This window comes from Uloborus diversus, chromosome 7 (assembly GCF_026930045.1).
Source record: "Uloborus diversus isolate 005 chromosome 7, Udiv.v.3.1, whole genome shotgun sequence".
Taxonomy (NCBI): domain Eukaryota; kingdom Metazoa; phylum Arthropoda; class Arachnida; order Araneae; family Uloboridae; genus Uloborus; species Uloborus diversus.
This window is the reverse complement of record NC_072737.1, coordinates 19,967,166-19,994,080: the sequence shown is the minus strand read 5'-3', so window position 1 is coordinate 19,994,080 and position 26,915 is coordinate 19,967,166. Positions and strand designations below refer to the sequence as shown.

General features: G+C 34.2%; 1 protein-coding gene across 2 annotated transcripts in view; it reads left to right on the top strand.

Moving 5' to 3' along the window:
- The window catches only part of LOC129225818 (tolloid-like protein 1), a gene marked incomplete at its 3' end in the record, with an annotated part of 126,022 nt that overhangs the window by 1,103 nt on the left and 98,004 nt on the right, over window positions 1–26,915 (top strand). Inside the window, 1 exon segment of one of the 2 annotated variants that reach the window (XM_054860333.1) lies at window positions 18,233–18,244. 2 annotated transcript variants of the gene reach the window in all.

Sequence of the window (26,915 nt, the reverse complement as noted above, 5' to 3'; positions counted from 1 at the left end):
GTAAGTAATTTAATAAAATGATTGAATAAGTAAATGAAATGAACTATATGCAATATATCAGACAGCCCGGTTATTGCATGTTGGTCTATGGCACGTCTGGTATATTGCATGCAATTCTGCCTTAGCCCTGGCTTAGGGGCGGTAACTTACTGCTAAATACTGAGAAATGAACCATTTCACTTTATCCCGTGTGCACTTGACTAATTGTACAAAACATTTAAAATAGAAATAAGTTTAATTTTTTATAAATACATATTGAACCGAATATTAGGGGGTCTCAACTAATATTTAAAATATTAATAACAAGAATTTTATCATTTTATAATAACAAAAATACTTTATAACTTATAACAAAACATAATAGGAATGGTAACAATTTTTCAAAATTGTTTGTAGTACTACATGCTTTAATCTTCGGAAATTCATTAAAGATACGAATTTTTTTTGCTTTTGATTTTGCATCAATGGAACTTTGAAATACATTTCCCTATTGTACATTAGAACGTCAAAAATCCAAACTCACTGAAATCCGAACTGAAGTTTTAATAAATTTTTCTTTATATTCAGGGAAAAATGAAAGTTATTATTATTATTATTATTATTTTTTGCTAAATTTCGTTAAAAAGTATGGTCAACTACTGCAACGTTATGTACTTTTTTATGCAGCTTGTTCTCTTCTTTTTGCCTACAAGACCTCTATTTTCGCAACAGTTCGTTCTAGATCCACACTTTTAATTGCAAAAATGGTCAAAAAAAAGTGCAAAGTTAAGATATTTGAAGTTAAAATGAAAATTAGTGAAAAAATACGAAATCTAACGTTTTATACGGACCCTAAGTCTCCTTACTTATATTTAGAGAAAAATATCTTCTGTGAAAAACAGTTCCAGCACAAAAAATTTGAAAAATTTGTGACCAAAACCTCAAGGAGTTTAAAAATTTAAGGGACCGTGCAGCAGAGCCGCAGAGAGCCAAGGCGGGCCCCTTGTCAGTTATGTCGCCGGGCCCCTCCCGCCTCCCCCCGAAAAAAGGGGGAACAAGAAAAAAAGGGGGGAGAAAAAAATGGGAAAAGAAAAGAAAGGGAGAGGGGAAGAAAAAAATTAAAGCTGCTTACTAGAAAACAATTAACTCTGTTTTAAATGCTACAACAGTCAGGGCCGCGCCAAGCCTGATCGGCGCCGTCGTGCAAATGTCTTCTGCCTCTCTTGGCGTTCAGGGAAAATATAGTTAACACCGACAAATATAAAATGGAAAAAATACGTTTAGCATTTAATTTATGGGTCATTCTTCAAAAAGTAATTTTTCAGGGAAAACGCCTTTTACAGCATTTAAACACTTTAAGGACACAATTCATTTAACAATGATTTTTAATTTCATTAAAAATATATCTATTTAAAACTGCAACAATTTTTTAACAATAATTTTTATTTTAATATATTTTTGGTTCACAACATGTGAATTCTCACCTCCGTGGCATGTCACACACCTTGTGTGACTGTTTATGTTGCTTAATAACTTGTTTAATTAAAAGTATATACTTATTTATTGATTATTCCTTTCACAAGTGTCTCAAATACTAATTGTTTAAGTATATTTAGTTTTTTAATATTGTGTTTTAGTTCGTTTTAGTGGGACAAGAAGTCATGTCACACAATAAATTCTCACCTCCGTTACCTAAACACAAAATGCCATTCCTCATTAACACGTGGCAGTAATGACATCAAATTTTATTTTCCATGATACAAGGGAGCCCCCTTGTTTATTTTCAGCCATAGTTGAAGTTGAGAGATTTTTGTCGAAAAACAAAAAGATAGATTTTCGCTTTAAAAACTTAGTATGGTTATTCTGATTTCTCACCTCCGTTTGAATTTCAGGGATGTAAATTAATGTAAAAAAGAAGTGAACATGTTTTCATATGCTTTACATGTGCAGATTGTAGCAACGAAGAAAAAAAAATTCCCTGAAAATTGTATCTATTAGGCCTATATTAATGGAAAATTCCTCACCTCCGTGAATCTCACCTACGTGACAGACCTTATCAATGTCATTATTTCTGAGGTGAAAATAAATGATGGAGGGGAAATACATCAATAATACGCATTCTACCAAAATTATAAATTACCAGTATATCCTCAAATTTACTAAATACTTTTTAACATACATTTGAAACTACTAATTAAGCCGTACAGAGCTTAATATTTTATTCCCACTAATCTTTAAAATAGCTGATTGTTTGCACAATTGACAAAATTACTACTTTGATATTAAATTGGCCTCGATTTTTAAATATTAAAAGTTTTTTCTTTTTTTTTTATTTCCGTGAGCAAGGCATTTTTTTTTTTAGTATGATAATTGGAACTTAGCTGGGCCCGTTGTTTATGGTTACTTCTAGTACGTAACAAAATATGACAACAGGAGCAGTGGCCGCACAACTAGAAAATAGTTTTAGGGGGGCACATTAAAAAAAAAAATCTCTTTTAAAAAGAAAGGTCCAGGGGTTCTCTCCGGAAAATTTTTGAAACTTGTAGTTTTAAAAACGCAGTTTTAGATGGTATTTGGTAGCGATCCTTTATACTGAGTATAAAGGGACGCTAGTATTTGGTGGTGTTATGGGGGAAAATGGTACAAGGGGCTCCGCAGAAATTTGTAGAAGTTGAAACCTTAAAACGCGATAATAGGTCATATTTATTGACGTTAGAACAAGAGATGGACCTGGGGTTCCACCCGATGTTTTTTTTTTTTTTTTTTGGATAGAAATCGATTCTTCCTCTCTCCTCCCAATTTTTCGAAATTAAACTTCCAAAAACGCAATTGTAGACAACTTCAAAGATTTTTATAAGAAGGGATTCTGGAGCTCCCCCTTGGAATTTTTTTCAAAATTAAAGTCCTAAAAACTTAAGCAATATTCTATGATATTAGAGGAAGAGGTTCAGAGGCAATTCGACTTAAAGTTTTTGTAAATCATGTTTAAAAAACCTATTTTTTGATGATATTAAAGAAAGGCTTATTTGGAGGCCGTTGCCCGAATATTTTCTGAAATTGAAATCTTAAAAACGCGATTGTAAGACCATATTTGGTTACATTGGGCGGGCAATCTTTCACGCAATTTTAGATGATTTTCGAAAGCAGTTTCAAGTGATGTTATTTGGTTTTCGGGGGAACCCCCCTGGGATCCCCTGGTCCCCGGGGGAGGGGGATTTTCCCTGGAAATTTTGCAAAATTGAAGATCTGGAAACGAAATTTGAGATGCTCCGTAATGCTCTTGCGGGGGGACAGGGAAAGATTCGGAGGAGCGGCATTTTAGGACTTCCGTACTTTCAGACGAACTAGAAAAAAGAAAAATAATTAAGAAAAAAGAAAAAAAAAATAGGGCGGAGGGGACGAGTAGCTGACCAATTATATGAACCTGTTAAAACTTTTGTTTCAAAGATTTCTTTCTTAACAAAATAAAAGTTTTACCCCAACATCATTATTTTTTTCTTATTAAAATCACTTTGTTTTCCAAAGAAGCGTCTTTTTTTTCTCCTCAATAATAAAGAATATTTTTAAAAAACATTCAACTCAGCATTCTGGAGAGATGGGGCAACCAAAGGGTGCCATGTGACATCCCCCCTCTAGTTGCGCCACGGAACAGGGGGGTACATTATGTTTCTAAATTGAAGGATAATATTGTAGAGGATATTCCACATTAAAATCTAAAACAGAAACTTGCCGGTAAAACGAAAAATTCTTAATTACGGAATCGTTAAAAGGCATTGAATTTAATATCTGAAACAAACACATTGTCCAAAGCTCTTTCTTTAAATCAATACACAAATAGTTGAAGAAAAAGGGGGTAGGGGAATTGAGTAATTATGGTCAAGTCGTTACTTTTCGGAACTAAAAATATAACCTAAATTATTGTCTAAAATATATGTGTATTATGCACAAGTAAATGATATGCAAATGTGCTTACCGTATTTTTGTATGTATGATAACAGAAAGAAGTACGGTACAGTGAAATTGCCACAAACAATAGTTAAAAATCACAAAAAGACATATTGCACAAATTCTAGTACAACATATTCACCGTAAGAACCAAAATGGGTAATAGCAAATTTCTTGCGCTTCGTATGCTCAACCTTGTGAAAATATATTATACCGAAATAGCATTCACGGCTCCAAATATGAAGAAAAATGCAAAATTATGCATCAATTAGCATCATGTGTTTTCACTGTAAACGATTGCACTGTTGAATAACAGCATGTTTAGACACAGCAAGGCAATAATTTTTCCTTTTAGGCAGGCAGCGAGGAGGATTGCTTGTTGGAGGAGCAGTATAATTTCACTGCCACTATTAGATATAATGAATAGTTCAATATTTTTGTTGGAGATTTTTTCCACCCATTTGGAGCATTTTTCATTGGTAGAGCTAGCGCCTTTTTGACTTTGGCGCCGTCGTGCGTCGCACGACCTCGCACATAGGGACGCGCCTGACAACAGTAAATACCAAACATGTAAATTTTACTCAATCTTTACGTTTTCTTTTATATTCGAAGTTTTCTCCCCTTTTTCAATCTTCCTTTCTTTTCTTTTTTCTGTCCTTCCTTTTACAAAAAAGCAAGTATTGTATTCGCGAAAACATTTTCACTCAAAAATCGACCTTCATTTCCATTTTGTTCAGCCCCGAATGAATGTTGAGTTTTTTTTCGACTCAACCACACGTGGATAAGTGCCTAAGAACGTATAGACACGCGAAATAACCATTTATACGATTCCCGAGTTAATTACAACGAGTTTTCTCGTGACGTCTGTGTGTACGTATGTATGTATGTGCGTATGTGCGTTTGTATGTCGCATAACTCAAGAACAGAATGTCCTAGAAAGTTGAAATTTGGTACGTAGACTCCTACTGGGGTGTAGCTGTGCAACTCCCCTTTTGGTTGCATTCGGGTGTTTCTAAAGGGGTCTTTTGCCCATTTTTGGGGGAAATCATTGTTCATTTCGATGTAAACTCAAGTGGTGTTATAATTTGGCGGACACTTGGCGATATATCGCCAGTCTATTGGTCGCCAAGTTTTGTCGTCAACTTGGCGACAAATTTGGAGATTTTTTTTTTTTTTCATTTTATTTTAAATTTGTTTTCAATTTGGCCTCTGTTGGTGATATTTAGAGAGTAAACGACTGAATCACATTAACACTGCCAATAATGAGAAAATGACATTAAATTGGAGTAAAAGGAAGTCATGTGATGCACACATCAGCTCGTTTCTAAAAGAGCATGTTTGAAAATATACGATCCGACCATTTTTTAAATAACTTGACAAAGTTTAATATTTTTAAAAAAATATTTTAATCGGCGCGCAAATTAAATTTCATTTTTTATGCTTCTGCACATTACATCACAAGTGATGAAATGCCATTCACAGATCACAATATTTAATTCGCATCTTTACTCACATGTGTTGGCAACGACGTGGTTTTGCTAGCAAGCTTAGAGCGCAACATTTAATTCGCTTCTTGATTATTATAGCGTGGAAACGCGGTAGACAGATGCGCCAAAGGACATTATTTCTGACGTCATAAAGACCACGCATTATTTTCAAAATCGGATATTTTAAAAAATGAACTTAAAACCAAGCGTTGGGGAAATGAAAGTTTTTTGTCGCTTTTTTTTTTTTTGCTTATTCTATCAATTTCAGTGACTAAAAGTAGTACTTTTGACTGAAGGAAACAACCCCATTTTCAGTTATGAAAATTTCCTTTTTTAAATAAAATCGGAATAAATAAATAAATTATTTATTAATAATAATGTTTTCAGCAAAAAAAAAAGATAAAAAAAAAGATAAAAAGCACTTTTTGAAATGATTTTGAAAAATTTCGAAGGGGGTTTGAACTCTAAAAACCCACCGCTTGAATACGGCCCTGAGTTTTAGCAAAGACCATTTCTAGATTCAAAAGCATTTTAAAGCATTTATGCGTTAATTTAAAAAATAAGTGTTGAAAAAGTCTTGAAATGTTCTGCTTCACTTTCTGAAGGCAATTCAAAGTTCTTGATCCCGACTATGCCACCTTGCGGTGATTTAAGAAATTAGCCAAAAAAGGTAAAACTCTTTGATTTTGCGCGGACAAGGAAGATATGTCGTTGGACAGGTCGTATCTTATGTAAGTGAGTGGGTTTTGGTTTTACCTCTTTCTAAGGCCCCTATATATACGAGCCGACGCATCAGCTTAAGATCAGCCTTTTTGGATCGGAGCGCGTGTTTGAGTGGTTGTCTTTTCTGGCGAGTTATCGCGTTGGTGATTGTTCACTGCAAGCAATTATTAGCGGCACGTGAATTGTTTATTAAATAAAATGTTATTTTCTGCAAATTTGGCGAAATCCGAAACTTTGCTGTGGTAACCCAAGCAGCGCAACAATGAAAAATCCGATCCAAAATGGCTAAACTTAAGCTGATGCGTCGGCCTATCTCTGTAGCGGCTCAACCTCTTTTAGTCGCTATTAGCCAAACACAGCGGCGCCTCCTATAGTTAATTTGAATTGTGAGTAGAATTAAGTTGGGATTAATATTGCAGACTTCGTATTTTGATTACGTTTAAAAGAAAATATTCTTACGAACTTCAGTACCAAATTTTTTCATTCGTCGTACGAAATATCACTTCTTGCGCAATGCGTTTAAATCTCTTACCTATTTCTGTCACAGCGTTGTCAAATAAGAGATGAAGTCTGACCACGAAAAGTTGAGCCTTGGCTCAGCTTCGTTTTAAAATTTTCCATTTTCGTGAAGGGAGATATGGAGAGGAAAGTGGAAACGGAATTTGCAAGTGCGTCATTGGTTCTAGAAATTGAACACGTCACCTTGGAATGTAAGAAAATAGCCAAAGAGGTGAAACATCTTAATTCTGTGCGGCAAAGGCAGATGTTTCATTGGACAGGTTACACCCTACGTAAATGGGTGTGTCTTTGTTTTACTTCTTTTAGCAGCCATTGGTCAGAGATAACAACGCCCTCGATAATTAATTTTAATTGAAAATTGGTTTAAGTAGGGTTGCAAGAAAAAGAATGTAAGGCTTGTCATTTTACTTCACCAACTCAATTCGCAACTCCAGAGCTCGAATACGCTTACCTTGCGGTGATTAACAATACTAAAGAAAAAGGTAAAACATTCCGTTCCACGTGTTTTCTTTGGAGAAAATTACAGGCTTCAGTCAGTTTGTGCTGTAATGTAATTTCAAAGGAATAGAAAAGAAAGTTTCCCACAAACACGATGAAAAATTACTGTCATTCATTAATCTTCAAAGCAAGTTATAAGTTACGGCATCTGTTTGTTTTACCGCTTTCATCCGCCATTAGACAGTGGCTTCAGCGCCCCCTAGAGTTTATTGGAGTTGCGAATACAGTAATTGCCGCAACTTAAATCTTTCAGGTCTAAATAAAATAATCACATAAAAAAAATACTGGTAGTACTTTTATTTCATATCGCCAAAACGTTGCTAAACACTCCAAAACATGGCACATGTCCTTTCTTCCTTCTCTACCTATTTTAAGGAATGGACTAGTTTTCTCAAATGATTGACAAGTGTCATTTGTTCGAGGTCGGACTATACCCTTATGTATTTTCTCAACCAGCCTTTAAAAAGCTTCCCTTTTCTTCTTCCTTCTCTCATTTCCGGAAATAAAAAAGAAGGTTTTTAATCACATTTTTCGAAGTTTGTTCTGTCGCGAATAAATATTCTTTGACCAAAACTTGAAGTAAAAACATGAAAAAAAAAAAAAAAAAAAAAAAAAAATGCTTTCTAATTTCAATTCTAAAAGGATGTTTTCCGTGTAAATAGTTTAGATTCGGAAGTTTCCCCCCCCCCCCCCGAGGTAGTTTTATTTTATTTTACCAAGATAAACGTGTTTGAAATCGTACCAAGTTTATTCACGCCCAGGGGTTGCCCACAGGGGGTAGGGGGGAGGAATTATGGCGCAAGTTGCGCCATCTGCATTTGGGGGGATTTTTAAATTTTGTTTATTTATTTAAATTAAATTTATTATTTTATTCATATTTTATTTCATTTACTTTTTTAGTTTCTGTGTCTCTGTGTGTGTATGTCATTGGCATGGTACAGAAATTTTCTAAATAATACTAATAATTAAAAATAAATAAATAAATAAATAATATTAAAAAAAAAAATAAATTTAAAAAAAAGAAAGCTAAAAATAAAAAAAGGAAAGAGGGTTGAGAAAAATGAGGGGGGGGGGGGTGGAGATTTGCGCCATTTAACTTGTGGGGAATGGGCACCCCTGTTCACGCCTCAAAACTTTGAGAGCTGTACAAAAAGAAAAATAATAAATAAATAAAAATGAACATCCAGCATTCAGCTTCATTTGAATTTTGACGTCTTGAATTCAAATTATACTTTTCGCAATAGCGAATTGCGATAATACCCTAATCAATAGATTTCATATTTCTACAAATTGAATGGAATGGATATGACCAAGAATTTTGCACCCGTCTTACTATGACTGGTGATTTTCTAGAATAGGTAATACCGAGGCATGCCTAATTTGAGAAAGAAAAAAAAAAGGTGATTAGGATGCAATGCGATTGTAAACATAAAGACTTTATGGCCGATATCCACCAGTACACTTGTCATAAAGTTTATTTAAAGCACATAACGTTAGGTATTTTTATTTCTAATCAATCTTAAATGATGGAAATTAGTAATTTGAAAATTTTACATTCAGATGAAGTTTTACTTTTTAAGTTCATCTAAGTTGATGCTTTTCCTGAAAAAACGTATTTTTTTTTTAAAGGGGAATGCTTTAAACGCAAACTAAAATAATTTGTAGAGTTTTACATTTAAAGCTGTTTTTGATAAAACCAACCTATCTATTAGAAGTTGATTTACCCATATTTCAAAAAATGTCTCCCTAAGATATTGTTTGAAATATTACTTTATTTCTAATTTTACTTAATCCCTTTACTCATTTTTGTTTGTATAGGGGAGACTGGGGATACTTGATCCCCACTTTAGTTTTCAATTTTTTTCCCTGGTGCAATTATCAGTTTTTTTTTATTTTTTAAAGTACGTGAACAAAGGTAATTTTCTCCTCTATCTGACAGAACTTTTTAGATGAAATTAAACAGATAGTTTCGGTTATATAAATGATATATGATCCCTTCATGAGGGATACTTGATCCCACTGAGAAAATACATAGAATGTTCACTAGATCAGCAATTTATTTATGGATTTCAGTTTTCTACATAATATTTGTAAAAATTAACACTATTTCTAATTTTCTTTATTAAATTATAATAATGTGAACACAAAATACCATTTTTTAGGACCGCTAGTCATCCGCTAGGACATTTGTAAAAAAAAAAAGTACACAACTTTAATGAATTTATGATGCTTTTAATCAGTTACTTATTCTCCAATACAGTTTATTTAATAAATAAAACTAACAAAACTTTTACCGTAATGAAGCTAAAATTACAACAAATAAAATGAGCTGATGTGTGCATCACATGACTTCCTTTTACTCCAATTTAATGTCATTTTCTCATTATTGGAAGTTTTAATATGATTCAATAGTTTACTCTCTAAATATCACCAACAGTAACCAAATTGAAACCAGACTTTTAAAAAAAATTTAAAAAATTGCCAAATTTGTCGCCAAGTTGGCGACAAAACTTGGCGACCAAAAGACTTTTGAAATATCGCCAAGTGTCCGCCAAATTATAACACCACTTGAGTTTACATCGAAATTAACAATGATTTCCCCTCAAAAAGGGGCAAAAGACCCCTTTAGAGAATAGAAATGCAACCAAAATGGAAGGTGCACAACTAGACCCCACTAGAAGTCTACGTACCAAATTTCAACTTTCTAGGACATTCCGTTCTTGAGTTATGCGACATACATACACACATACGCACATGCATACGTACATACAGACGTCACGAGAAAACTCGTTGTAATTAACTCGGGGATCGTCAAAATGGATATTTCGGGTGTTTGTACGTTCCTAGGCACATACCCATGTGTGGTCGGGTTGAAAAAAAATCTCAACATTCATTTGGGGGTAAGCAAAATGGAAATTAAGGCCGATTTTTGGGTGAAAATTTTTTCGCGAATACAATACTTCCTTTTTTGTGAAAGGAAGTAAAAATAGGATGACAAGCACAAAAATCAACTATTTGAAACTTGTCTTACAATAATTGAATTAAGAGTTTTATCAGTTGAATTAATTTTAAAAAAGAGGGAAAAAGATGTAACTATCAGTGGACTTATAAAAAAGAAAAGAAAGCCAAGCATATGTTTTCAAAACCTGAAAAGTCAACTGCAAACAATTCGTTTGCTGTAGTTCTTCAAGTTCCGCTCATCTCAACTGAATGTGTGCAGCTCAACACATTTCGTCAATTTTTCAGGAAAAACTAGCTGCGTCGCCCGGCTTTGCACGGCCCACCTCGAAAATAAAAGTTATGTCAAGTGACGCGAGTTCAACACTCAGGCTTGAACCAAAAAAAAAAAAAAAAGTCAGTGAAATTTTGTGGCACATTGCGGAAAACCCCCATAAAGTAAACATTTTAAATCCCCTGATTACAGGAAAAGCCTCAAAACAAAAACAAGAATTTTACCTGTTCATATTCGAGAAAAAGAAATGGCAACAGATCTTTCATCTCAATGATTTTCTTCACGCTCACATACATTTTAATAAAAGCATTGTTGCGGAAAGTTGAGATGAAGCACTGAATAATAATTTAAATGGAGGAAAGCCTTCGAAAAATAGGGATTTGATTTTGAAATCTAAGAGTCATAATTAATAGTTTTTAATTGATATCTCCGCTAATTATTATCGGAGGATTATGTTAAATAGCCAAACATGAAGACGGGAAGATGACGAATCCATCGATACCTGGTTCGATGGTCAGTTCACTGTCGTTCGGGAGAAGAAGCTTGGACATAGATAGATAGATAGATAGATAGATACTCAGATTTTATATGTATAAGATAGATTGATTAAGCATATTACCATTTCACTCTAGAAATCTAATTTTGCATTCCATCCGCTACTGGGTCTACATAATGGGCAATTCACTTTTTTGTTGTAAATCTAACTATAGCAAAATCATTTTTTTCCCCTTCAAACAAAGATTTGATAACGAATAAATACCTTTGTGCTGAAGATTCAAAAAATCAGTAATCCAACGTCATTAAGCACAAAAATTGCAAAAAAATTGCAGACACGTGTTTCGGTGTTACAAGGAACACCTTTTTCAAAAAAAGGTGTTCCTTGTAACACCGAAACACGTGTCTGCAATTTTTTTTGCAATTTTTGTGCTTAATGACGTTGGATTACTGATTTTTTGAAAGATTTGATATCTATTTCCATTTGTTCAAGCTCATTTGGCTTTTCAGAACATAATTCATAATAGAGTTAGTTTATGTTTAGATCTTTGATGGGTTACAAGTGCGAACTGATATTTTAATGGTTTAGCATATTTGCTGCATACATTTTATCATGTTAACACGGATTTGAATGTTTAAAGTTAATGTCAACTAATTGAACAACAGTTATATTGCTTTCTTTGTTTATATTGTCATATGGATACTTGATCCTTGGGATCATGTATCCCTCAAAACGAAGGGATTAAGTATCCCTAATATGCGATTTTTACAAACATACTTGTTCTATTATTAACAATCAGCGGCAATTTACTAAAAATATGTCTCAATTATTAAAGACTGTCTAATGTTTAACATTACACTTCGGTATTTTTTTTTTTGAGTTGTATGTAGCAGATAATGTAAACTTCAGTATGCTTTCTAAAAAAAAGTTGACCTTGACACATTCATATAATCATTTCTTGAGCTAAAACAAAATGGCTGGAAAAAAAATGCTGCCAGTTTTTATGTACAAGTATAACTTTAATATAATTGTCAAGTTTCAAATCTCTACTTAATGATTTTGGTACAATTTTGGCTGTGGGATCATGTATCCCCAGTCTCTCCTTGCTATTTTTGACGAGATTATATTCTAATGGAAACTTCTTTCATGTTATTGTTTTATCCAAAAAAGTTTTTCGGGATATTAAAAAACGTTATATACACCGCATAATTTTAAAATTGAAAAGTTATATTTGCATAGAATTTAAAATCAAGTATTCGGAGAAATATTGCAAAACACTATGCATTAATGTAATAATATGAAAAAAAAAAAGAAATTTTAATTAAACTTTTTCTGAATCAAACAGTTTCAACTAAATCATTTATTTAGCTTTATTTCTCCATGAAAAACAAGTCATGTATGCTTTCAGTCAGAAATAACAGTTGAAATGTCACTCTTCTTGCGTGTAAATGCGTTTTCTGAAATTCTAAATCGCATGTATTATTGTTGCAAAATAACTTTATAACGGTTGATGTTTGAGGAGAAAAACAATGAACATTCTGTGTTTTGTGTTAGGATTTTGTTTAAGAAGCATCGTTTTTTTTCTCACTTATACCTGTGCAAATGATTGGGTCAAAGTTATGTGAACTATTTTCCCCTCTTCCAAAAGATTTTGATAGTTAAAATATAGTTCAACCGGTGATCCCTTTCGACAGGCAAATTTTTCCTGTGGTCCCCTTTATTTTTTTCCGTGGCCACAAGGGGTCCATATGCCCTCCGTTGAGAAGCCCATCTCCGTCCAACTTTTGACTCAAATACTTTTTATAACACTGGCATCCAAGAATATCACTTCACTATGTTTCGTAATACTTTTAATAATACATGTCGTCTAAGCCCATGCTAATGCTATCATCTGCAACAGGGGTGCCCATAGGAGGGGATTACGGCGCAAGTTGCATCATCAAAATTTTTGGGGGGATTTTTAAAATTTTAAAATTTATTTATTTAAATTGTTTCTTGGTTTATTTTTAATTGAAACTATTTATTTTATTCGTTTTATTTTATTCTGTTTATATTTTATTTCATTTATTTATTTATTTTGTGGTTCAAAATTACCGGAAGTGACGGTACAAGTTCAAAATAAAACTAACGAATTCTAATTACCCTTTAAAATAAAGTTGAACATAAAATAAACGCGAATAATACCTAATATTTCATATATATCCATCCAAGATATGCTGAGTTAGATAAGACATTGTCTCATGAGAAAGTGTGATGGGGGAATTCTTCATCTTCGCTCGATAAAAGATGAATCCACAGCGGCCGGTTTACCCCGAGTTTTACTCACCTTGGAATGTGGCGGAAGTTAACGATCTTGGGAAAGGGCAAGACTATTTACATTTTCCACTTGGCAGAATTATGATCTTGAAACATCTTTATCTTCATTTCCCTTTGTTAATATTTACCGATGCTAAAAGTTTCTAAGATACCCGATTTTACTTTTTCCGGTTTTTGCAAAAATTTTCTTTTTGGGTAAGTTTGAGTTTTCTCTTATTTTTATCTTAATTAAATACCCGGAATATATTTGAGTACCGTTACAGACAGTGATGGCGATTTGAGGGGGGGAGGGGGCAATAGCCCCCCACCTTTTTATGGTTTATTTATTTACTTTATTTTCCAATTAAGAACCTAAACTAGAAATAATTTTAAAAAAGCAGAAGTGTCAAAACTTTCAAATCATAATTATTTGTTTTACTTTGTACATCAGTTTACGAAACATTAATCAGCAAAATTTTTGCTTCCTTTTACAAAAAAGGAAGTATTGTATTCGCGAATATTTTTTAACTCAAAAATCGGCCTTAATTTCCATTTTGCTCGCCCCCGAATAAATATTGATTTTTTTGCAACCCGACCACACGTGGATACATGCCTAAGAACGTGTAGACACACGAAGAATCCATTTTGACGATCCCCGAGTTAATTACAACGAGTTTTCTCGTTACGTCCGTATGTACGTATGTATGTGTGTATGTATGTATGTGTGCATGTATCTCGCATAACTAAAGAACGGTATGTCCTAGAAAGTTGAAATTTGGTACATAGACTCGGAGTGGGGTCTAGTTGTGCACCTTCACTTTTGGTTGCATTCGTATGTTCTAAAGGGGGTCTTTTACGCCTTTTTGGGGTAAAATCATTGTTAATTTCAAAGTAAACTCAAACGGTGCTATAATTTGGCAAACACTTGGCAAGATATCGCCAAGCGTTTGGTCGCCAAATTGGGGACAAATTTGGCGCTTTTTTTTTGAGCAATCACGATTGCTTATTGCTTTCATTTGACTGTTTTGGCGTGCTATCATTTTATTTTCCCACCGCCACTCTCCGCACCATCACCGTCGACCGGCTCCTTACGATGCTGCTCTTATAGCGAAAGCCGTCTTCAGGTTGCATCCATGTCCTATACACAGGCGCATACATACACAACTACACACACACATGCACACACACACACATACACCTACACACACATACACACACGCATACATACAGACACTTACACATACACACACACATGCACACAATTACCCACACATTCCTGCCTGCACACAGACACAAACACATACCTCCCCCCCACACACATTCATTCACACAACTACCCGCACATTTACGCCAGCACAAAGACACAAACCCACATGCCAACACACACATACACATACCCCCTACACAAACACACATACCCCCCACACACAAACACACGCCTACATACACACACTCGTGATTGCGAAAAACATAATTTGAATTCAAGATGTCAAAATTCAAATTAATTTTTTTTTTTTAATTTTTAAATCTGGTTTCGATTTGGCCATATTTAGAGAGTTAACCAATGAATCACATTAAAACTGCCAATATTGCGAAAATTTAACCGTACCTATAAAACGTTTTCTTTGCCTCGGTTCGCAACAAACTTGGGGTGAAAATATTTAAAGTGTTTCTTTGCTCACTCCGAGGCTTTAAATTGGAGTAAAAGGAAGTCACGTGATGCACACATCAGCTCGTTAGTTAATGTATTCATTGTTTAGATATTAGCAAATCAATTTTGAAACTAAAACAAGCCATAAATGCTTTATGAAATTATCAGCAAGTGGTTGTGACAGCTGAAAGCACTTTGGGGTAAAAAATGCAAGTCTCATTCATGTCTGAGTCTCTGAGTGTTTTCTTTGGGGAAAGTTGTGTACATAATTCATCAAAATCATAAGAGAAACGTTAGTCAAGCTGTTAAATTTGCATCAATTACAACTGTTATGCTCTAAAAAGCTGCCTCAGCAAAATTTTGTACTTTGTTTTCCTCTTTTTCTTTTCTTTTTTTTGCTGCCGCTAAAATTCCTATGGCTTTTAGTTGTCGTTTTTTTGTCCCCCCCCCCCACTTTTCAGTTCCAATCGCTGCCTCTAGTTGCAGTATTTCATACCTTATTTTTACCGTCTGTTGCCCATTTTTTCATTTCCTGTAGAAAAAAACTGCTTGTGCGCACAGAATGTTACAATACAGAAATATATAATAATTAATAAGAAATATAATCTTTACTAATAATAAAGCTGAAATTCTGGATCTCTGTCTGTCAGGATGTCTGGATCTCTGTGACGCGCATAGCGCCTAGACCGTTCGGCCGATTTTCATGAAATTTGGCACAAAGTTAGTTTATAGCACGGGGGTGCGCACCTCGAAGCGATTTTTCAAAAATTCGATTTTGTTCTTTTCTATTCCAATTTTAAGAACATTTTCCCGAGCAAAATGATCATAAGATGGACGAGTAAATTACCAAGTTATCATAACGTAGAACCGTAACATCGCCAATGGGCAAGCCAATTGGCGAGAAATTCACCATACATTATTTGTAAATGTGCAGGCGAACCAAAAGACCTTTTAATGTTTTACTACGGGCAAAGCCGTGCGGGTACCACTAGTTTAAGAATAATGCAGTACAATACAACCTCGTTTATCCGGACTAAGCAATCCGGTAAAACGAACATCCGGATAATATGGGTAATAAGCTAAACAAATTCTTAAATGAGCTAACGTCCCTTTTATTTCAGCAAAAAATGCTTTGAACCAAAATTATTAAGGATCCGTTTCGCGCAAACACTTCATCTCACTAGTACTATTATGAACGCGAAAGTTTGTATGTATAGATGTTTGTTACTCTTTCACGCAAAAACTATTGAATGGGTTTTAATGAAACTTTACAATAATATAGCTTGTCTTACACATAGCCTATAATTTGTAAAGATATTGTGTGAATTGTCCAAAACATCTAAGTGTCAAGTAAGTAGGAAAATATACTGCCATTCTTATATCGTCGGCTCAGAGCAACAGTAAGACATCAAATCCCAGGAATAATACTAAGATATTCTACTGTTGCTCTGAGGTGACGATATAATAAAAACTTTTTAGTTTCTGGTTTTATATGAATTACGTTGCGTATTTGAGGGGTTTTTTTTGAGCAATCACGATTGCTTATTGCTTTCATTCGACTGTTTTGATGTCCTATGGTTTTATTTTCCCACCAGCACCCTCTGCAGCACCACCGTCGACCGGGTGTCGCACTTCACGATGCTGCTCCTCTAGCGAAAACCGTTTCCAGGTTGCGTCAATATCCTACACTTACACGCATACATACACGCACGTACACACACACACAAACACATACACACACATACATACACCTACACACAAACACACACTCAAACACATACACACACACGCGCATACATACAGACACCTACACATAATACACACACGCCTACACACAACTACCCACACACTCATGCCTGTACACAGACACAAACACATATGCCTACGCACACATACACATTCCCCCCCCCCCTCCACACACACAAACACTCATACACACAACTACCCAACACTCATACCTGCACGCAGACACAAACACACATGCCTACACACATACACATTCCCCCTACACACAAACACACATACCCCACACACACACACACTCGTGATTGCGAAAAACATAATTTGAATTCAAGATGTCAAAATTCAAATTAATTTTTCTTTTTTTTTGTGCGAAGGAGCAGGATTTTTCTTTTGTATTTGCAAAGCGGATTTTAATTTAAAAAATACTTTATTTCTAGGTGGAGCGGAATGATCATTTTGTGCAAATTGCGTTGCGTACTTAAGTAAAATTCATATTTCTACTGGGGGTAGGATTTTCTATTTTTTCTAGAAAAATTTCTGTTTTAATTACGTTCTTTTTCTTCGAAGAAGAGGGGGAGACGGCAAGGTTTTTGTTTAAACGTTTTAGTTATTATAAAATTATTATTAAGTAAAAACAAAAAACCCGACTGCGTAAAAAACCAAAAAAACTAAGAAGAAAAATAATAGTTTAAAAAACTAAAAAAAAACACGGTTTCGTAGCAAAAGGAACTAAAAAATGAAAAATAATCTTTGGATGATAGTAGTTGACCAATCACTTAATTTTAATGTAATACAAAAAGCCGTGGGATGCTGTCTATTTACATATTTGCATAGACAACAAATGGAAGAAATTCAAGACAACTGATAAGAAGCCCCCCACGCTTTTTTGTATTACATTAAAATTAAGTGATTGGTCAACTACTATCATCCAAAGTTTATTTTTCACTTTTTAGTTCCTTTTACTACGAAAGCGTGTTTTTTTTTTTTTAGTTTTTTAAACCATTATTTTATTTTTCTGTTTTTTAGTCTTATGTTGGAGAATTATCAGGCAAAATTGCAATTACTTCTTTTCGTAAAAGTCTTAGTTGGGACTTAATTGACGAAATTATTTATAAAACGAGTGCGAGGTAATATCTTAAAGTTAAGACAAGGGCACCCCGATGGGAAGCTACTGTGAGTCATCGATGTATGTTTGCGGAAATCATATTTATATTACTTTGAAAATTTGAGATGCATTTGAATAAAAGTTTTGTTCAACAATGGTCTGATCAGCAATGAATTTCCAATTGAAGGCTCACCTAAATTTTGGCATGAAATTAGTTAAAAACAATTATATTTCATGTTCTAATTACCTTGGAACATTGGAACAAATTTTGTCTGATGCAGAAAAATTAAAGGTTTTTGTAGATATTTTTAAATAATTTTTGCGAGCATTTTTTAATGTTTTTTTAAATTTTTCCTTTTTCACATTGTTGGATTTATGCCAAAATATTGATTAAAATTGGAGGAAACTAACAATTAAAAGAGTTAATTAATTAATTTGATTATAGAATATTGCATTGTCATCGAGTCTGAGGTCGCGCGCCAAATTTCAAAAGAATCCGATTGCAGGAAGTGGGCGAAACTTGAGCTGCAAGATTCCGTTACAAGATACATACATACATACATACATACAGGTGAAGCTAATAAAAGCGTGTTAAAAAATATAAGCCCATTAGTATGTGTTTAGAATGTTGTTAAGTACTACTGAATAACTGCACCATTGAAATAGTTTTATATTCGATGCACACATAAGACAAATCTTAAATTCAAAAGCCGAATAGAAGGATCAACAGTCAGGGCCCATTCCAATTTTACGGGGTTTCTTGATTTGTCAAAAAACAATGGGCCCCGACTGTTGATTTCACATAGGAACATCACTGAGTCACATAGGAACAAACGTACATGCATACATAGACTCATAAACACATTACCCTCCTTTGCGTCGCGTACGCGCAGTCGGGTAAAAAGATTGGACTGCTAATTGATTGGAGTTCACTTTGCTGGCAAATCGGCTGAGTTTCGGTGGCTTGGTCACTTGGCGAGCTGGGCAATAAACATTGGTGGATTATTTGACATTTTAAAGCAACTGTTAATGTAACTTAATGCTTTTTATTTTTTTGGAGAAATATTTTAAACTGTAAAGATATTTCTACTGTTTTTTTTTTTTTAAATTCTATGTTGAGTGCGGGAAGGGAGGGGATTTTCATGTATCCAAGGGAAAATTTTTAAATTCTTATCACGGGCATCGCCGTCATTTATAGTTCAGCTTCACTGGTCAACAAAAGAATAACGTACAGGGAAAGCAAAAAAGCAAGTTTGTACAGAAACTTAAATACAATAGATTGCGAAAAAAAGGGGGGGGGGAGGCGAATTTGCAGATACTGCCTTTTGCCTACCCACGGCAGTATTATACTGCAACTATCACAATATAATATTTGATCATGGGATTTGTTCTTTCATTTTACGTTTTCTCAAAAGAAAATTTATATTTTAATAATAAGCGATTTTTTTGTACCAAATTGCGAAATATAGCAACACAAGTACTTTTTGAGCATTTTCTAAGACCGGTGTTACCGTATCACCGTCGAAAAAATACCAAATTCCGGTATCGCAATTTCGGTCCGGTATTGCAATCACTTCTTTCATATAATGAAATCAAATGAATAGGTAATTACTTTTACGATGAAATATATAATTTTACACGAAAAAAAAAATCATACTGAATGAAATTTAACAATGGAAATCCTCTTCGTAAGCAGTTTTAACCGCATCATAATATTAAGCAATGCAAACGATTGGCGAGAAGCGACCGACAGGAACTGACGTAAACGTGACAGAAAAAGCTTCCTTATCTTGTCGCTAGGTGTGTGCTGTACATACTCATCGAAAACAATGATTTTTCTTGCGTCAGAACAATAATTGAGAGACTTTCATTGCAGCGTTTTTATTTGTGTTGCGAAAATTGGTTGTTATTTGTTCTAAACGTATCTGGGTATTTCAAAATCTATTCATGTTTATTTATGTAATGGTAAATTACTACAATTATATAAACGCTTTATTTAGCAGAGAGAGAGAGAGAATGCATAATTTACAAAATTTGCAACATACTATTTATTAAAAAAGGAAAAAAATAAATAAATAAACCCGTAGGTATTATAGGTCTTGCTCAAAAAAGTTAATGACCGTGATGAGCTACAGGCGTACATTTAACTTTTCGGCAAAGTTTAAATAAAATAGTTTTTGAGTTTCAAGCACTTTTTTTTTTGTTTGAATTAAGAAAAACATAGTCTGATTTGACTATGCAATGGCCATCTACTTTCCGAACAGGAAAAACGCGTCGTTTACAGAAGATAGAAATATTCAGGGTGTTCCGTTTTAACCTGCAAGACCTTTATTTTTGCAACCGTTAGTCCTAGATGCATACTTCCGATTGTAAAAATGTTCGAAATCAGATGCCGTGTTAAGATACTGAAAGTTTGAAGCAAAAGTAAAAATGAGTCAAAAAATACAAAATTTAACTTTTTATACGGGCTCTAGGTCACCTATACTATTACTGACACAAAAAACTTGACATTTGTGCGATTAAAACTAAAGGAGATATTCCTTTTAAAGTTTTAAGGGACCATACAGAAGATGAGATTGGAACTTATCGCCCTTGCAGAAGACTAACCGATTGTCAAAGTTAAAAAAAAAAAAAAAAACAATAAAAAACAAGATATTTATATTTTTCATTGCTATTCAAAGAATCTTGCAAATGTTATGCCATGATACGCAAAAACACGCTGCAAAACCTCGAACAATTTTAAAAACCACACTCTGCACACATATAGTTTTAAACACTTATTAACCGCTATATTTTCCTCCCAAAAGGTGTTATTGACGGCGATTGTCAAGTGGTTTAAGTCACAGAACGCTGCGTTTTAGATCTTGGTGAATATTGGTCGTATTAATTTCAAACATTTTGTTTTGGAATTGTTTTTCAATGGAGATTATTTCCCTAAACATAAGTTAGAAGACTTGGGGCCCGTATAAAAAGTTGAATTTTGTATTTTTCAACTTTTTATTTTTACTTCAAACCTTCAATATCTTAACTCTGCATCGGATTTTGAACATTTTTGCGACTGGAAGTATGCATCTGGGACTAACGGTTGCGAAAATAAAGGTCTTGCAGCTTAAAACGGAACACCCTGTATATGTAGATATATCAGCGGCGTTAATAGCACGGTCGGTAATTGCTGTCCCCCCGAGCATGGAGGGAGCACCTCGAAGCGATTTGGGCGTGAAAATTAACACAGCATATTGGCGAGAGATTCATCCATTATTTGTCAATATACAGGCGAACCAAATGACCTTTTAATTTTGTACTACGGGCAAAGCCCTGCGGCTACCGCTAGTACTGCATAAATTTACAATCCGTGCGAGAGCTGAAAACAAAAAAAATCTTATTTGCTGCAAGAGCATGCAGGAAAGCTGTAATCGCAAGAAAGAATATTTTTGTCGTTCCCATATGCCACATATTTTCTTAACCTGAAACCAGAAATTTCCAAAACAATGCAATGTTCAATGATAATGAAAAACAAAAAGTTATTTATAAGCTCCAGTAGAATGAAAAGAGTCATTTATTTGCTGCTCTTTCGTTTTTGACGTTTAGTAGTCTTGGGAAAACTTTAGAACCTGCATGTCCACTGATGCAGCCCGAAATATGGAGATTTACAATTTTTGCTGCCTGCCTCAGTTGAGAAAAAAAAGTTCTTTAATGTGAACATACTATGCGGAGTGTGCATCACATGACTTATTTTACTCCAATTTAACTTCCTTTAACTTCCCTTTAAAGATAATAGTGCCTCGGAGTGAGCAAAAGAAAACACTTTAAATACTTCCATTCCAAGTCTGTTGCGAACCGAAGCAAAGAAAACGTTTTATACAGATAAATTTTCCCAATTTTGGCAGTTTTAATGTGATTCAATGGTTAACTCTCTAAATATGGCCAAATTAAAACCAGATTTAAAGAAAAGAAAAAAAAAACGCCAAATTCGTCGCCAAGTTGACGACAAAACTTGGCGACCAAAAACTTGGCGATATATTGCCAAGTGTTTGCCAAATTATAGCACCGCTTGAGTTCACATTGAAATTAACAATGATTTTACCCCAAAAAGGTGTAAAAGACCCCCTTTAGAACATCCAAATGCAACCAAAAGAGAAGGTGCACAACTAGACCCCACTTGGAGGCTATGTGCCAAATTTCAACTTTCTAGGACATAACCGTTCTTGAGTTATGCGAGATACATACACACATACGCACACACATACGTACATACGGACGTCACGAGAAAACTCGTTGTAAACTCAGGGATCGTCAAAATGGATTCTTCAGGTGTCTATACGTTCTTAGGCATGTATCCACGTGTGGTCGGGTTGAAAAAAAAAACAATATTCATTCGGGGGCGAGCAAAATGGAAATTAAGGCCGATTTTTGAGTGAAAAATTTTTTCGCGAGTACAATACTTCCTTTTTTGTAAAAGGAAAAAATAGGTACGCGAGAGAAGGAATCTCATGTCGACGCTACAATACTAACTTGTGCGTTTACTAAATAACACATATTTTTACATAAATATATTTAAGGAATTAACACGTTCTAGTACTTGATGTTAATAGTTAAATTCTAAAAATATGTTTCATCCAGGAAACTATGATTTCAGTTTTTTTTTTTTTTTTTTTTTGCATTGGCGTGCAATGGACCAGGAAGCTGTCGGTGTTGGTGTAAAGTTACAGCAACATTCTATAGCACCAGGGAAAGTCTCAAATGTAAATGGCGATCAACAACGTTTTGACGCACAAAATTAGAAGATTATTGCATACACGTGTTGCGAGGTTTCAGCGAACCATTTTTTCATGTCTTTTTATCCCAAAGCTCACTATTTGCATTGAAAAAGAAGTTCCATGTAACCTCAAAACACGTGTATGCAATAATCTGATAATTTTGTGCGTCAAAATGTTGTTGATCACCATTTACTTTTCCAACACAAAGGTATTTATTTATTACTAGCTTACTTCCCGGTGTTGCCCGGGTGCTTTTTAATGCAACATATCTTTTGGATAATCAATTGAATGAATTCTATCTAAATGAGAAATATAAATGAGAAAAAATACATTCACAACGCTTTCTAGGCTCAAATCTTCGAAGTACTTTAATAACACAGAAAATCAAGCATTTGCCTAAAAAGTAGCATCAACTTAAAGCAAAAAAGTATGAGGAATATTGTTTGGGCTCTGTAGTGTTCACTGGCACGTTGTCTGAGGTTGAATCAGACGGGTGGTACGTAAATTGTCTTAATGCAAAGACAAATGATTGTCTTTTGCACATCTTGTGGGACAACCTTTTAGGTGATGCTTCGAAAGAAAAGCGTTGTGCCGCCTTTGTAGGTTTTGTTTTCCCCAATACATCAAAAAATGCAACAGTACTTTTCACATACATTTTATTAGAAAATAAATCATTGAATGTTTCCTTAGAAAGAGTCGTGAGCTTACCAAAAAATAAAAGTCAATCCCTATTATCAGGCACAAATATATACAAAATAGTCTTCTTGGACCCGGTTACAATATTTTCAGATTAATTTAAAATCATCCTCAATGTAAAAAAGCTAAACAAATAGTCCTCCCAACAGAAAATAAAGAATTCAGTCAGTGTTGTTAACAGACGACAACACTCCGTTTTACGGATTTTTTGGCGGTGTTTTTGAGAATGTAGGTATCAAGTGAAAGGTTATTTTGTATGTTTTCAGGCAAGCACATTTCGCAGAAAAAGTTTTCTTAACTTAAAATTTTTTTTACCAAATGTGTCTGCTCTCTCTTGCCATGGTGATTTAGTGCCATGCCATAGAGTAAAATTGGATAAGTGTAACTTGCCTAAAAAGACGCACGTCAGCTACATTTTATTTTCTTATATCGACGTCAAATTTCTATTTTCGTTGGTAAAAATGACAGTTAGACAGTAATATTAATGGCTTGTAAAGATTTAAAATTTGTCAAGTCTTAAGTTCTAGTTCAAATTTTTTTAAGACGTAATACTTGCCGTAAATGTTATATATGATATCTCACACTGATGCAGGTAGAGAGAACACGTATTTAAGTTTGTTGTTTTAGACAGAGTATTCCTTAGAGAGCATCAAAATTTTAATTTAGAGGGATACAATCGTCGTGAGAGGTGGGAATGGGTCCACTGACTACATTACAGTCATCATTTTAAGGTAAGGTAAAACATTAAAATTTGGAAGTAAGTGGACGTGAAGTTATTGAACGAACTATTAAAAAACCGTCAAAAATTAAACTGCGGAAAAAAGTAAACTGAGAAAAAAAGTAGGCGTGTGCATTTTGGTCACTATCCGTGTTAGATTTCTAATCCATAAATTTAATTCAAAACTTTCTCCTAAATATTGTTCTTAGTCCCCCTCCCAGCAGCAAGAAGAATTAATTACATTTGTGAGTGAAACCAACCTTGAGCAAGTAACATAAAGCTATCTGTATTGAAAATAGTTATATCTCACATACATTTACAGCACTTAATCGTCCAATGAGGTTACACGTGAGATACAAAGCGTTTCACCTTTCCCTATACTGTTTAAGAGAGTTTAAGCTATTACAGTAATTGTCCATTCATATGTCACAGCACTTCTTCAATGACGGGTGAAATGCTTAATGGTAGCTACAAACTTTCAATATTTTTCGATTGTTTACAATAGCAGCTATCGAACTTAGCTTTTTAATTGGGAATGCAGCTTTTTTCAACATATTTCACGATGAAGAAAAAACTTCATATTGTGGAGTAATATTTCGTCATGCCTTTAAATAGCAATCTCTGTGTGTCCAAAGTTGCATCATACCTGCTAAACAGATATAAAATTATTGCTAGTCGGCCAAGATGCTTCATCAGATGTACTATTACTCCGAGCGTTAAGGTAATATAACATTTCTAATGAATAAATTTGTTTACATAAAAAACGTAGCATTTTTTTGCAGTTTAAAACAGTTTAAATATAAATTAATATTTATTTGCATTTTTTCAAAACTTAAAACTCCAACCCTCCCAAAGTGTCTGAATTCCGTCGAATTATATTTCCGTGTGATTTTGCGGGTAAAAAAGGTGCACAACCTTTAATTTTAGCGCATATTGGCAAACCTAGTACGGTAGCTTATGTGCATGTAAGAAACCTCATGACCATCCACCTCCCCCTTGAAAAACAAATTCCAGATGCGCTACTAAGCACAAATATGATTATTTTGCAATTTATTTGCGAAATTAGTATTTTTTACTCTTGTTCTTTGTTAGAACTCAGCGATTAAACTTAGTTGAACCGAATTAGGTACAGAACCGACGTAAATCATGGAATAGTATAAAGAACATATGCAGATTGGTTTTAAGGACCATCCAACGTTAAATTGTTGAAGCTTGTACATGGATAATGAATGAATTATTGATATCGAGTTGGTTTTGATATTTTCTGGGCTGTTCATGTTGGAAATACTGATCTATAATTTCGGCAACGGAAATTCCAAAAGAAAGCATACAAAGTAAGAAGAACCGTCGAAGATCGCAATGCATTCCTGCTTTGAAGGATGCATTTCAAAAAACGCTTAACAGCAGCATTTCGATTTAATTCGGGTTTCTTGTCAAACATGCTTTACTGTAGTCACGAATCGGCAATAACGGTCAACGTTGAGAATACCTTTAGTTTTGATTGCATTTAAAATATTTCCTGGTGGTTATAAGTTGCAAATCATTTTTATTAGCTTGGAATCAAATTTCCTAAATTTAACGACAGTAGTTAATCTTTGAAGAAACTTCATCTAGTGCAGTTTATTACGGGCTTTTCATTAAGACTAAATTCATAACTATACACAAATTCGTTCGTGTAGAAAAAAGCACTTTAATGACTCAAAATATGAATTTAGACCATTTTGGTCTTTTTAAAATTTCGAAAACCAGCCTATATGAACTCCTGAGCAACAATATATCTTTGTATTAAATATGGAAGAAATCCGACGAAAACTGGATTTGTAAAAGGAACACACACTCCCAAACACCCACAAACATACATATTCTTTGATAGCCTGGAGCGACTTCTATTCAACCGAATTAGGTTATTGGTTACAATTGAACTGAATTACTTAAAGATTCGACGTAAATCAAGGAACAGTATACAGAAAATTTACACATTGCAAATTGATTTGGTAAAGATCATATGAATGAAATAGATGTGGTTTAAATAACAGTATTCTAATGCTGAAACAGTCGAAGATAGTACGTCTATCTTGAATGTAATATTAATACCTTACTAATGTCTGCATTTTCTCTGCTATTAACGTAGAAAACACTGATAAAAAATTCACGCAACCCTTACTATGGTGGATTTTTTAAATAAACAATAATTAAAAATTACAATTTAACGGTAGCATTCAAATTAAGTAAAATCATGGGTAGCATCAATGGATCCCTCGGGCTACGAAACGATGTTCAACATTATTTCGCCTATCTATGGCTCTCTTACCAAACATGAGTTTCGCTTGTCGCTAAGAGACATTGACGACCGCTGTTTATGATACTTTTTATGTTAATTGTGTTTAAAATATTTCCTGGTGGTTATAAGTTGCAAATCCTTTTTATTAGCTTGGAATCAAAGTTCCTAAATTTAACGATAGCAGTTAATCTTTGAAGGAACTTCATCTAGGGCAGTTTTTTACGGGCTTTTTATTAAGACTCAATTCATAACTACACAAAAATTTGTTCGTGTCGAAAAGAGCAATTTATGATTAAAAATATAAACTTGAACCTCTTCGGATCTTTTTTAAATTCCAAAAACCCGCCTATATGAATTCCTGAGTAACAATTTACCTCTGTGCCAAATTTGGAAGAAATCCGACGAAAACTGTGGATTTGTATAAGAAACATACACATATACCCACACACCCACAAACATGCATCCATTTATATATATATAGATTCAAATGTGCTTTATGGCCGTAGTGGCTCGTGGGATGCCAACAATAGATTTTTTGAGCTCTAATAACTCTTAAGTTCTCTATCAGACAATATGCACTCTAATGTTCTAGGATAAAATTCTACTGATAGAGCTGCAAGGAAGAATGAGTTCCTGGTGGCATCGTAACATATGTATAAGTCGCAGGGACTGATTTACGGCAGGGCATTCGGGGCCCGGCCCCGGGCACCAAAGGAAAGAGGGCACCAAATTTATGTCATCAATTTTTTGGGGACCAATGTTCGGGGCCTCTAACTAAAGGGAACAAAAA